The sequence below is a fragment of the Pyrus communis genome, chromosome 10 (genome assembly GCF_963583255.1).
Source record: "Pyrus communis chromosome 10, drPyrComm1.1, whole genome shotgun sequence".
Classification (NCBI taxonomy): domain Eukaryota; kingdom Viridiplantae; phylum Streptophyta; class Magnoliopsida; order Rosales; family Rosaceae; genus Pyrus; species Pyrus communis.
In genome coordinates this window covers 11,170,487-11,183,793 of record NC_084812.1, presented here as the reverse complement: position 1 = coordinate 11,183,793, position 13,307 = coordinate 11,170,487, and positions in this window count along the sequence as shown.

The following is a 13,307-nucleotide window of genomic DNA, read 5'->3' as shown; positions in this document are numbered from 1 at the left end:
CGTCCCATAAGCGTTACAAAATGTTATCCTTAACAGAGCGAGAGAAACCACAACCACAACCACAAAAGCTTTTCTCATAGAGCAAAAGAGTACCACGGAACAAATCATAACAACATAATCATGATACTATGATATCAATTCATTTATGTTCTAATATTAAATGATTACCACGCGGTGGTGTTATAATTACTTACAACGAAAATTATTACTTAAAAGAGTTTTTGCTTAAAGTAATTTTTTACACTTTACTAATAGTGATTTTATTAAAAGAATATAGGTTTGCAAGGTGTTTGCAAGTTAGTTGGTTAAGTTTATTTTTTATTTTTTATTTTTTTATGGAAATTATTTTATATTTGAGGTTTGGTATATGATTTTCTTTTCCTTAATATCGCTTGTATAGAAGAAAAACATATATAAGTTTATTTCATTTATACAAAGATTCGAATACTTCTTATACTAGTGAACATTCTCGCTTCTCATATTAAGATGTAACAATGCACACTACATGCACATTACGGAACAAATTTCACAAATTTCTACAATTGAACACTTGAACTAGAAAATGTTCTTTCTCAGTTTTGTAGCACGTCAAAACTTAAAATTTATTCAACAACCCATATGCCCCAACATGAAACACAAACCCTAATTTAACTTCTAAGTATTAATTCAAATTAAAGAACTCATTTATTTCATAAATCATTGATGAAGGAACTTGGAACTAAACACCCTACCTTATTATGCCTACCAAAGCTTCAGTCGTCGGAAAAAATGGAACTTTTCGACTAAAACAGAAAATATAGTACAAACATCCTATCTTTAAGGATGGAACAATTTGTTGTGTTTGGTTATGGAAGAATAACACACATAGCTCACAGATCTAAGCTAAAACCCGAAAACCCCGACCTCACTCTTCTCACCATCTCTCGACATCCCTGTGTTCAAAATCAAAGGTATGAGGTCAACTCAAAAACCAACTCACTCTTCTCATCTCTCTTTGGACCTCTCTCTCTTTGAAATCCGAGCTAAGAGATCTGAGCTCAACCCAAAAACTCAAAGCTCACAGAGCTCTTTCAACATCTCTATCTTTTAAATAAGAAAGTGATGCATTGAGTTGATGGTTTTTAGTAGTTATATGTGGGTATTTTAGTAATTTCGCTTTTGTGTATGGTGTGCATGCCTTATGCATGGCCGATTGTCCGATATCTGTCCCAAGATTAAGAAATCATTTTTGTCTATTTCTTTATATTCTTTTGCCTTTTTACCGTAAATGGTCTCTATTGACATAATTTTTTGGGTTTAATTTGGTTTCTGAGGTTTGAAATCAATAAAAGTGGTCATTCACCATCAATAATTTTGGTTCTTTCATAAAAAATTCTTTTAAATAATGACCGAAATGACAAAAATACTCTCAATTTAATAAACAATGGGCCAAATAATTGACACAAATAAAGGGTATTTTTGTCATTTTATTTTTGTTTAATGGCGATTTTTCACAGAATAACCAAAATAATTGATGATTGACAAAACTTAGGAACCACTTCAATTGATTTCAAATCTCAGAAATCAAAATGAGAAGTTATGCTAATGTCAGATCGTTTTGGCTAAAAAGCCTTTTTGTTTAGATCAAATGAAACTTCAGAAAAAATGAGTAAGAACTTACATTACATGCACATGAAATATGGATCTCAAAGCAAATCTTAGCTAGAAAAAATATAAGGGAGATCCCTTGCAAGAGTTCCACTTGGGTCAATTACACAATTGTATACTCATTAGAAGTAAAATTCAATTCCGTTACTACGAAAGACTCATATCCAACAAACAGAGAAAATAAGACTTGCAAGGACTGAAAATTGCAAGTGAAAGAATTGCTATAAGGGCACCACAAGGAAAATAATGTACCACTCTGATGATTTTCTAATCGTTGGAGTAGAAACATTGTTGTTAGTCACCTCTAGTAAATATCATACTTCCCCCTCATTAGTCATTTTCCAAGCGCAAAAATCACAATCTCATGTTTCAACAACAACAACCATTCTAAGATCCGTGATTGATCCAGTCCTATAAGCGGTACAAAATGTTGCCATTAATACAGAGTGAGAAATCACAACCATGAAAGTTTTCCTCGATAGGGGAAAAGAGCACCATGAACAAAATCGTAACAACATAATCCTAACACTATGTTATCAATTCATTTTTGTTCTAATATTAAATGATTATCATGCGGTGGTGTTACAATTACATACGACAAAAATTCTTACTTAAAAAGATTTTTGCAGAGTACTTTTTACACGCAAGATTTTTTTAATTAGTAGTGACTAGCACTATTCTAAAAATCTCTGTCCAGCGCTGTCTAGGTGTTAAGCTGTTGGCCACTGCCCTGATTAATACCTAGGCGTTTGAAAATTAATAAATGGTGCCTAGACCTATTGAGGCACCCGCCTAGCCCGCCCAGACCTGCCTAGACACCCGCCTAGGTTGTGACTCACTTAGATAGAAAATAGATAACTTTCATTTTACATTTTATTTTTTCAATAAATTGTAAGAGACTTGTTGAATGCTTAAGGGAACACACATTATATACTTGTTCTTCACGTTTTCATTGTGTTCCAATAGCTCATAATATATATGTCATTTCATTTTGTAGTTCATGATGAAATCATATATATTTTAAGTATAAACAGACACTTATTTACATGAAATATAATAGATTTAATTAAATCCACCTAGTCCGCCTAGGCACTAGGCCCCAGCCTGCTGACTGACTAACGCCTAACGTCTTTTAAAACCTTGGTGACTAGTGATTTTGTTAAAAGCATATTAGTTTGCAAGGTGTTTGCAAGTTGGTTAAGTCTATCTTTATATATGAGGTTTGGCGTTCGATTTCTCTTTTCCTTAATGTCACCGATTCACTTGTACAGAAGAAAAACATATATAAGTATATTTTATTTATACAAAAATTCAAATACTTCTTACACGTATTCACCTACAAGCTCTTACTACAAGGATAGATATTTTTCTTTGAAACATCAAAAAAAAAAATATATATATCGTTAGTCAAGTTTCTATTACAAAACGTTTTTGGTTATATGATGGACATACAAACATTTGATACTATAAAAAATACTTCCAATCAAACCTAGCTACGTACACTGCTTGTTATAGAAACCTTACACGTGTGAGACCTGAAATTGCGTGGAAGTGAACCATAGATGGAGCTAACTTAGGAGCTGGCTATGTAGTTGCATGTGAATACTTGTTCAATCTTATGCTCCTTGTTTTCAGGCTACCCAAAATATAAGCTGCTTCCATTGTAATGCCAAGAAAATCGAGCCACTTAGGTTGTACATCACAAAAAGGTACTAGCTTCGACTCTTCGCTCTTGGATAATGCATTTTGTTTTATAGGTATCTAGGGTTATTAGGTTATTCAGTTAGCCAAATTATTGAGAATAAGAATGAGAGAGATACAGACCAGTTGTTTGTGGTTTGGAAGCATCTTTGTTTTCTTGAGTATGTCTAGGATCTACTGTTTTTTTTTTTTAACAAACAATATTATCTATAATAATGGGCTAGCAATAATGTGGCTTAAATTTGCATTTGATGAGAATCGAATATAAGACCTCTCACTTACAAGTAAAGAGAAATACCACTAAACTGTAATATTAAATGACGGTCCAAGATATACTTAGACTGAGAGAGATATAGACCTGTTGGCGTGTGAGTCACTTCCATTCCTAAGAAGTAATGTAAAGGCCCATGATCCTTTATAGAAAAATGCTTGCCACGTTGAGTTAGTTTAGAAATTTGATGACCACCACATATATCAACAAATAACAGGGGATATGTTATAAAACGTAAAGATTTTTGGGCTAAAATGATCTATGAGATTGTCATAATTTATTACTTTGGTCTCTAATATTTAAAATCAATAGAAGTGGGTCCACCGTCAAGGAATTTGTTCTGGGAAATTTTATTTGAACTCATCTAACCTCTTTCTATACCCAACTTACTCTCTTCATTCATTTTTTTTAATTAACGAATTAATATCTCTTTAAACCCAAAGTTATTACCTAAACTACCATCTCAAACCCAATTCAAAATGTAAAGTTATCTTTACACCCATTCCCTTTATAAAATAACATTTATAACTGAATTCTTTTTTTTCTTTTTTTTTTCTTTTTTTTTTTTTGTACTGCTACCAAATTCATCCATAGACTTGGGATCCAAGAGATCCTTCCATAGATTTGAATTTGCCAGATAATGCAATGCAAGCTCCAGTTCAGTCCGTCACTTGGCCAGAAAAACATTTGACCTTGATGCTTTTGATTTGGTTGGAGACATGTCACCCGCTAGTGAGTGGTCCAGGTTTATGAGGTTGGGCAATTGTTATTTGCACCAAGAATCAAAGAACCTACAATTGTGTCAATACCTCAGATGTCTAATTATCTAATCCACGGGTTCTTAAATTACAAAAGATAATGAGCTGTTTCTGAATTCCATCGGTCTCACATTTAGCAAGTGGATTGGACCACAAGAGGAAAGTACTCGTTGTGAATGCTACTGCTAGACGTAGAAATTTCAATCATGGTCCCGGCCTTCTCAAAAGAGTTAGGTTGCAAATTTGATGCTCTTAAAAGTTAAAAGTTAGTTGCTACTTAGTACTACGATCTAATGATATTTTTTTTTCACTTTTAAGTGAGAGGTCTTAAGTTTGATTCTAGTAAAAGGTGAATTGAACCACATTATTACTAGTATATTATAAAGCTAAGCCTACTTTCTTCTTTTTAGTATAAATAATATTATTCGTTCAAAGTTAAGTTAGTTAATGAAATTATAATGCAGTAAATAACGTTTGCATAGTATGCATGCCGTCCAAGACCCGGCATCACCAACAATGTAGGTTTTGTCCACAGATAAAGATCTTTCACAGAGAGGTGGGTCCACAATAGCAACAGAGTTCCGTTTAGATTGAGTTCTGCACGTTAGTCTTGTAGACACAAGGTGGACAAAACCTACATGGTTGGTGGCAATTCAACCATGCCAAATAACGTTTGGCAATTTGGCAATTTGGCATGGTTGAATTGCCGTCAACCATGTAGGTTTTGTCCACCTTGTATCTACAATACTACAACAAACAAAACCAATCTAAACGGAACTCTGTTACTATTGTGCCATACATAGAGTTCAATTCCTAGGAATTATTAACTTTTGGGTCGAACGGGTAGTTGTGTTGCACATATCAAAAAATATTATAAATGTTGCACGTATAAAAAAAAAAATATTATAAGGTAGGATAATATGTTCTTTTTTTTTTTCCCTCTGATGTTTCTCTCCATAGTCAGTCCTCCACCACTGACCCTACTACTCGGCCCATTATGTTTTTTTTTTCCGGTGGCGCACTTTGATGTTGGATGGTTATTAAAGTGTTTTTAGCACTATTTCGTAGGATTATACGAGTGCTTTTTGCGCTAGTGGCATGCTCACCCTATTTTCCATTCATCCAGTTTGTTTGTGGGTTCTTCCTCGTAGTGGTGGCGGTGGATCGGCGATGGTGGCGCAGCTGGTGTGGTGGAGTCTGCATTCTTCTATATCTAGGTTTTTGTTGTTGTGGGATTACTATTTTTGAGCTTTTCTGTTGTATTTACTTTTGGATTATGCTTCTATTTTAATTTTCTTTGAACTTTCTATGTCTTATATTAGTTTTTTTTTTTATTAATGAAACGTATCTAGTTTCACAAAAAAAAAAAAAAAAAAGAAAGAAAGTGGCTTATTTTTCTAATCATTCCTCAATCCATGAACAACAATTACAGTATTGTTTAAAGAAATTCAACTTTTTTAAGTTGGAGGTGTGAAAATTTTGCAATGCAATGATGTGTTGCATACATTGTGTTTTTGGATCCACTAGACCACCAAATATTATGTTTCATGCATTTAAAACATATGAATCAAGCCGTTGTTTCTACCGATATATATTGCATGTATATAGCATATATAGTAAGAAAACTCTATTAGTGTTAGATTAGCGTGTAATAGTTCCTAGACCTTATTTAGTACAGATGATTGGATTAGTATGAAATAACCCTCCAAATTCAAGGTATTTTAAAAGTAATGGAGAATGATTTTAATTTTGAGAGAATGAGACACATAAAAAAACTTATTTCTTTTAATCCTCTGATTTCGAGGAAGACTAGAATAAATAAGTTTTCTTCCTAATAATCAATCACTTACTACAAATTATTCATTTTTTTTATTTAACATACCTTAAAATAGTTACTTATGCATTCTTATGCAATCCTTCGAAACAAGCCCTAGTTTTTATCCCCACTCTTATCCTATTGTGTGGTTGCACCTTCCTTATTCCTAATTTTGACTCACTGTAAGAAGATTCTGTGTTTCTTATCATGCTTCTTCACCGGGTGCTGCTGCCCGCAGCTGCCGTACTGCAAACTGCAAACTGACCAACTCATAAAATAAATTGAAAATATGACTTTAACCTTTAAAATTTAATTTTCTTACATAAAACCCAATAGTACATGTAAAATAATTTACTTACACAATAAAGCAAACCCAATAGATGCATAATACATGCAAAATAATGTATCTACATAAAAAAATAATATTTTTTATTCAATACTAGTTTACTTATTATTTGTACATATAATAATAAAATGTGCCCAATATATGGCACAAACAAAATAAAATACCTACATGATGAAGAATGTTATTTGATTCAAAATTAATTAATTTACTTACAAAATAAAGCAACTTTATTTGATTCAAAATTAATTTACCTATTATTTATACATATATCTTATAATAATCAAATGTGCCAAATATATGTAAGAATACATGGAAAATATATTACCTACGAAATAAAAGAATGTTATTTGATTCAACATCAATTTACCCACAAAATATATGTTAGTTGCTCATCATAAATTTACATATAGGTAGATTAATTAGTATAATATGTTTGAACGTATATGTAGTATTGTGCATATATATATATATATATATATATATATATATATATATTATGAGCTTATGGTAGTACTATATACATTTGAACGTGTGTGTGTATATATATATATATATATATGTGTGTGTGTGTGTGTGTGTGTGTGTGTGTGTGTGTGTGTGTGTGTGTATATATGTTAGGGGTAATAATATGTGTAATAACTATTTGTTCATTGTAATTAAGATGAGTAATTATATTTATTGATTTATTTTGAATATTATGGTACAATTTGTAAATATCTTGTAATAATAGGTCAATTATTTTTCTATTTGGTAGTCATTTTCAAATTTGGGTTTTATTTCTCTTCACATGCACATGGTATTATTATTGCCTACAAACAATAAAATTGACCCATCAGAAACCGTCACCTTTAGACACAGATAAGTTTTTAATTAGCAGCAAGGAGAACCAGATGAGTGACATGAGAGTGGCAGAAAGTCCCAAAAGTTTCCATTCCAAAAATGGAAACATTGTCGACATAAACTTGGCATGTTTCATTAGCGGCCAGGAAAAGGAACTCATCTGTGGCCATTCGCTCCCGATGAGGTGGTATTGATGTGAAAATGAAATATTGGGTTGGATTTTATACAGTGGTTTTCATGTTGGGTCTGTCTGCTTCCCCACTTTCACTCTTTCCTCTCATAAAGAAAAGGTCATGTAGGTGAAAGCTTAGGAATTGAGTCACCCACACAATTAAGCACACATCAACCAGAACAATTTTACTGGATTATTGGCACATCAGGAAATTCATTATTGTTGTAGGCCTATTTTATTGAGAGAAGAGAAGGAAAAAATGTCGGCAAGGGCAAGAAAGAAAAAGACTTGAAGAATTCTACATGCCATAATCCCTATGCATTGTGCCCTTATTTATACTAATAATAGAGAGATAGTTCTTGCTTTCCAAGTAATACAATTACAACTAAGAAATTATCTAAAAGATATTGTAGAATCCCACACATTATGATTTACACAATCACACTCCCAATGAAATTAGGATAGTGACACTTCCCCTTGAGTGTGTAAATACTCAAATAGATGGCACATCAGGTATTCATGTGATGATGTAAAAATAGTTGGTGACGTCATTCCGTCTAGTCGGCACAATGAGTAAACGCAAGTCTAAAAAATAAATAGAAGAATGCATAAGAAGTAAAACTCACAAAACCTGGCTATAGAAAAACCCAAGATAGGATTAAAAAAACTCATAGTCTAAGGAGAAAAGTGAGAATTTGTATTAAGTCAAAACTAAACGTCATGCAAGTATAACACACACAAGAGTATGACCAACTCAGGATAGGTGCCTCGTCAAAACCTCGTTAGGTAGCAAAAATCCAATGGGAAAATGCTCATAATGGGTAGGGAAAAAGAGTATATTAAGGTCAAGTTGTATCTTTGCTACGGATGATATAGAAATTCAATTTCTCCAACGAGCAAGCTTAGCAAAGTGTGCGTGTGGGTACATGATCCTTACTTCAGATAAGAAGATGCTTCGTGTAGTATGTGGCATCATTGTTCAACATAAGTGTGGATGCAAATTTCCTCCTCCTTGTTCTTGGACAAAATTGCACCTACAAAACAAATAACACCTTAGGTCAAGACCAAGAGCCTCACATGCCCACGATGAATTTTGGGGGGGGGGGGGGGGGGGGGGGGGCGCTTTGACCGAAGAACCTCCGATGCCAAAGTTAGAATTTTGAGGGAAAAGTGTTTGGAGAATTTAGCAAGAGAATTGAAATTGAGTTTTGGAGAGAATAAGATGGCTTATATAAGGATGTGGCCAGCCACCTTGGGAGGAGATGGACCGGCCACTTGGATGGTTTTGTGGGTTAGGGTTCTTGATTTGTGGTTAATTAGCTAATTAATAGAATAATTATTTAATTAATTAGCTAATTATTATAATAAAAGAAGAAGGATTTGGGGATTACCTTGTGCAGAAGATATGATGAGTATGGATGAAATAAGTTGTAAATAAATACCTATTTGGGCACTTTTGACTTGATTGAAGGATGATTGTCCACTGCTTGCATATAGGAGTTCCGATATGCCTCGAGGGTAATTTTGTCATTTTTTACCCAAAAATCCATGTGTCACCTCTTGATTATTCTTGGCTTCACAAATGCCCCCACACCTGTTAGGCTGCTTGCTGGAAAAGGCAACAGGTGTAAAGATCTTCTTGATTGAGGAAACATAAGATTGTTTCCTATTTTGATGTAGATTCCCTCTTTAATTGGAAATTAGATCCTTCTAGGAAAGGGAAATAAATTTCTCTCAAAGCTTATTTAAGTCCACCTTAAGTGGATTATTAAATCAACTTTGGAAAACGATTTATTCTACCCTACAAGAGAGAGAGAGAACTTAGATGATATTTATTCCCCCTTATCTAGCAATATTCTACATCTTACCCGTGCAAAAGATCGTTTTTCGTTGCTTGCTTCGTCCTCTCCGCGTCGCACCGAGGTAAGAAAATTTTAATTTTTCTCGTCCTCTTATTGGATAGTGTTGTCACGGGGCAGTCGTCAGGGTGGTGAGACACGTCAGCTGGCAAGAGCCAGAAGTCAGCTCGGCATGGGCCGAAGATGTTGTGGCAGGGGCCACTGCTTGGGTTGCCACGTCGAGATTTGAGCCTGTGGCGCCTGCCACGTCGAGAATTGCTAGTGCGATTGATGATAGGATTGCTCAGTGCAAAGGTCCTGTCATGCCCCCAGTGCCTAAGTTTGTACCAAGATGTCTGTTGGGAGCTAAGTCTAATTCACCTTTGAAGAGTCTTGTTATTATGAAAAGTGATAAAGTGGACTCTGCTGCTAAAGTTGCACTAAGGCCCACTCTTTCTACTGCTGAGAAGGATAAGACTGCTCGCATGGGCAGCTGTTAGAAATCCACTAAGCCTGTTTCTGTGGAGGCTGCTGAGATATATGTGTTTTTGAAACCAAATCTGCTTGAAGACATGGACGTTTGTTTCTTTATTTCTTCGGAAGGCTTACTTGCATTTACTTTTGAGGCTTCCATTAATGAAGTAGTCAGAAAGATTGGTGCCTAGGCTAAAGCAGTTGGAGATGAAGTGTTGTATGATGCCGCTGCTAAGAATGTCACAGCTACTGAAGATGTGGCGACTGAGTAGTTGTGGAGTGTCCAAGTTGCTGAAGAGTAGTCTTCTAGGTAGTCTTTAAGATTTTCTTTGTGTTCCTTGTTGCTTTTGCTTTGTTTGAAATCCTTTGGTCTTTGCTAGTCGCTTATCAATTTTGCTAAAAAGTTTAATAAACTTGTTTCCTTCACTTCTTTTGTTCATGCCCTAACCTTTAGAATTTATAGACCAGTGGTAGGCGTGCTACTTTTCTATAAGCAGACAGGCTGTGTAGCCTATGCAACCATAGGTGTTGGTGTAGAACTTTGCAAAGTTGTTAGCCATAGAGTCGGCAGCTGGACGCCTTACTTACAGAAGCAGACAAGTCCGCGTGACCATTAGGCTGTTAACCTTGACTTTTTCCAATTCCGTAGGTTCCGTAGCAAGTATCACAACACTTTAGGATTTGGTGTAGGTCGTTCTGTGCTTAACAGAGGTGAAGCTTATCGACTACGTAGCATGTCGGCAGTGAATAAAGCTTCATATATGCACGCTAACTTGTTTAACCCTTCACAAGAATATGCGGTTGTATAAGTCTAGGATGGCTTTACTGCTCGAAGGGCAAGCTGTAGCCAGTCTTCTGGAAACCGTAGGTTACTTTAGTGCACTTGGTAGCAGCTTTAGGGTTCTAGGGCAGCCGTTCATGGGGCGTACTGCGTAATGTGCCTCCTCCGTCTCTAGGGCCCAGTTCCCCGCAGATTAGGCCAAGAGATCCAAAATTCTTCCATTAATTAAGCCTTGAAAAAGACTATTGTGGCTACTTCTTGGAATCCCAACGCAAGCCATGTGCACCTAGTTATACCTAGGCAGCCTGGCTCATCCATGTTTGGATATTCGCAGTGTAAGTTTATCTTCTTGCCTTCGAGAATAGACCCATGTAGGTGTTGAGGAATTGGTTTACCCTGTTGCACTGGAGAGCAATTAGTTTATGTTCTCGCACTGGATAGCAAACCCATGTGGGTGTCGAGGAATTGGTTTACCCTCTCACACTAAAGAGCGTGGTTGGTCCCTTGAAGGGGCACAATTCATGCAATGAGTCCCTAAGAAGGACACGGTCTTCTTTTGAAGTGCATAAGTGATCAGTTGTTGTAAGCATGTAGCCGAGCCAAGTTGTAGATTACTTCTAAATTCTTCATTGAAAAATGAGTGAAATGAACGAATAACTTAGTTGTAAGGGATTGCATAACAACTGGATAGTCCTTGGCTTGCGAGATGGTGCCCATCGAATTGCTTGAGTCTTCAGGTCTGGATATAGTAGGAGGTTACACATGGTTCTTCCTCGGCTTGTAGACGTTCCATTGCTTCTAAATCTCTTTGTCGTCTATGGTAGCGAGGGTGTAATTACTTTTGCTGCCTACTCTGCTGATCTTGTATGGACCTTCCCAGATAGGATCCATCTTTTTGGAGTCTTCTCTGCAGATAGTGATGAAGGTTTTTCTTAGGACTAGATCTCCAGGTTAGAACTGTCGGATTTTGGCCCTTTTGTTGCAGCTGGAGAGAAGTTGATGCTGGCAGGCTGCGATGCGAGTGTTGGTCTGCTCGCGTTTTTCCTTTGCCAGATCTAAGTTTGTGGCCATCTCCTTACTGTTTTGCTCAATGTTTAGCAGTAGAGTGCTGATACTTGGCACGATGATATTGGGATGAATGATTACTTCTGAACCAAATGCTAAAGAAAAATGAGCCTCACCTATTGCTCGTCTTTTGGTGGTGCAATATGCCCATATACATCCAGGGAATTCGTCTGGCCATTTTTCCTTTTTATTGGTGAGGGATTTCTTGAGACAGTACGGGATCGTCTTGTTAGATGCTTTAAAGCCTAGAGTGATCGCCTGCTCGGGCATTGAGCCGTCTGGGGTGACAAGGACCACGCCTACTCCCGAACCTTTGTAGTTGGATGCGCCGTCAACATACAAATGTCAGAAGTCTTCATCGGGTGGAGTAGGAGCGGCTAGGGCGTGCTCGGCTACCTCCGGGGGGTCATGGGGCAATTTTGTTGCGTTGCCTAGGCTAGGCTTGAAGGCGTAGTAGGGAGCCGTGGAGCCATCGTTGGGTCGCCCTGTTACACGCAGCAGGAGATGCTCAACTATCTGTATTAGGCCACTTTAGAGTTGAATTATGGAGCAAGGGTCCGCTGGGGCCGTGTGACACGTAGCAAGAGGTGGTGTTCAACTGCCGGTACATGTTTCTCCTATGTAGAATCTTTTAGGGTGATGAGGACAAAACTTAATTCTGAGTGTGTCCTTCTAGGGTTCGTCTACCCTTGGCGCGCCTTTTGGGCCGAGTTGTTACGTTCGTCAGAAAACTTTGCATCTGCCAGTGTCTGCGCATTTATCGTTACACGTCTAGATTGGGCGGAATAGTGCGTTATATGGATAACTACGTGTGTTTAAAGGTAAAACTTGAGCTCCCGAGTTGCAACGACAGTCGCCAAAGTTAACTTTTGAAATTATGGCAACATCGATGAAAGCTTTTGAACTGTGGAATACAGGTAGTCGGGCCCCTAGCTCTTCTCGTATGATGGTAAAGCTTATTACTCCTTTAGATATTGTCAAACATGCAAATAAGTCATTTGTTGCTTCCGGTTTGGATAGTAGGAAGGTGATGTCGAGTACTTCTTCAAGTCCTTGAATGTGCATTGGCGAGCCTCGTCCCAAAGTGCATGCTTATTTGCCAGAGCGAAAGAGTCTGCCAAAGTTAGATCTTTTTGGAAGTCCTTTTTGGAAAGCTGCTCTAGCTATCGAGTTGTTGCATCCGACTATCCTTGCCTTCTTTGCTTTGAACCTCTTCACATAGTCGCAAAACGACTACTTTGGGTTCTTCTTGACGTTGAACAAGTGGTCGAACTTCTTCTTGATTGAGTGATAAGATGAATATTCTTTGGTGAAAACCAAAGAAAGTTCATCGAAACTCTGGATAGATTGTGGCAGTAGGGTGTAGAACCAATCTTGCTCTTCGTCTTGTAGAGTGGTTGCGAATATCTTGCACATGGGATCATCGTTGTTTCGATAGAGGATCATTGGCTTCGGTAGTGCTTTAAGTGTCTCTCTGGGTCTTCATTTCCTTTGAATGATGTGAAATGTGGCATGCTGAACTTGCATGGAGACTTTGTTTGCTGGATTTCATCCGTGAAGGGTGACCTGCTTATGTGGGTCATGACCCGTTGTAGTGC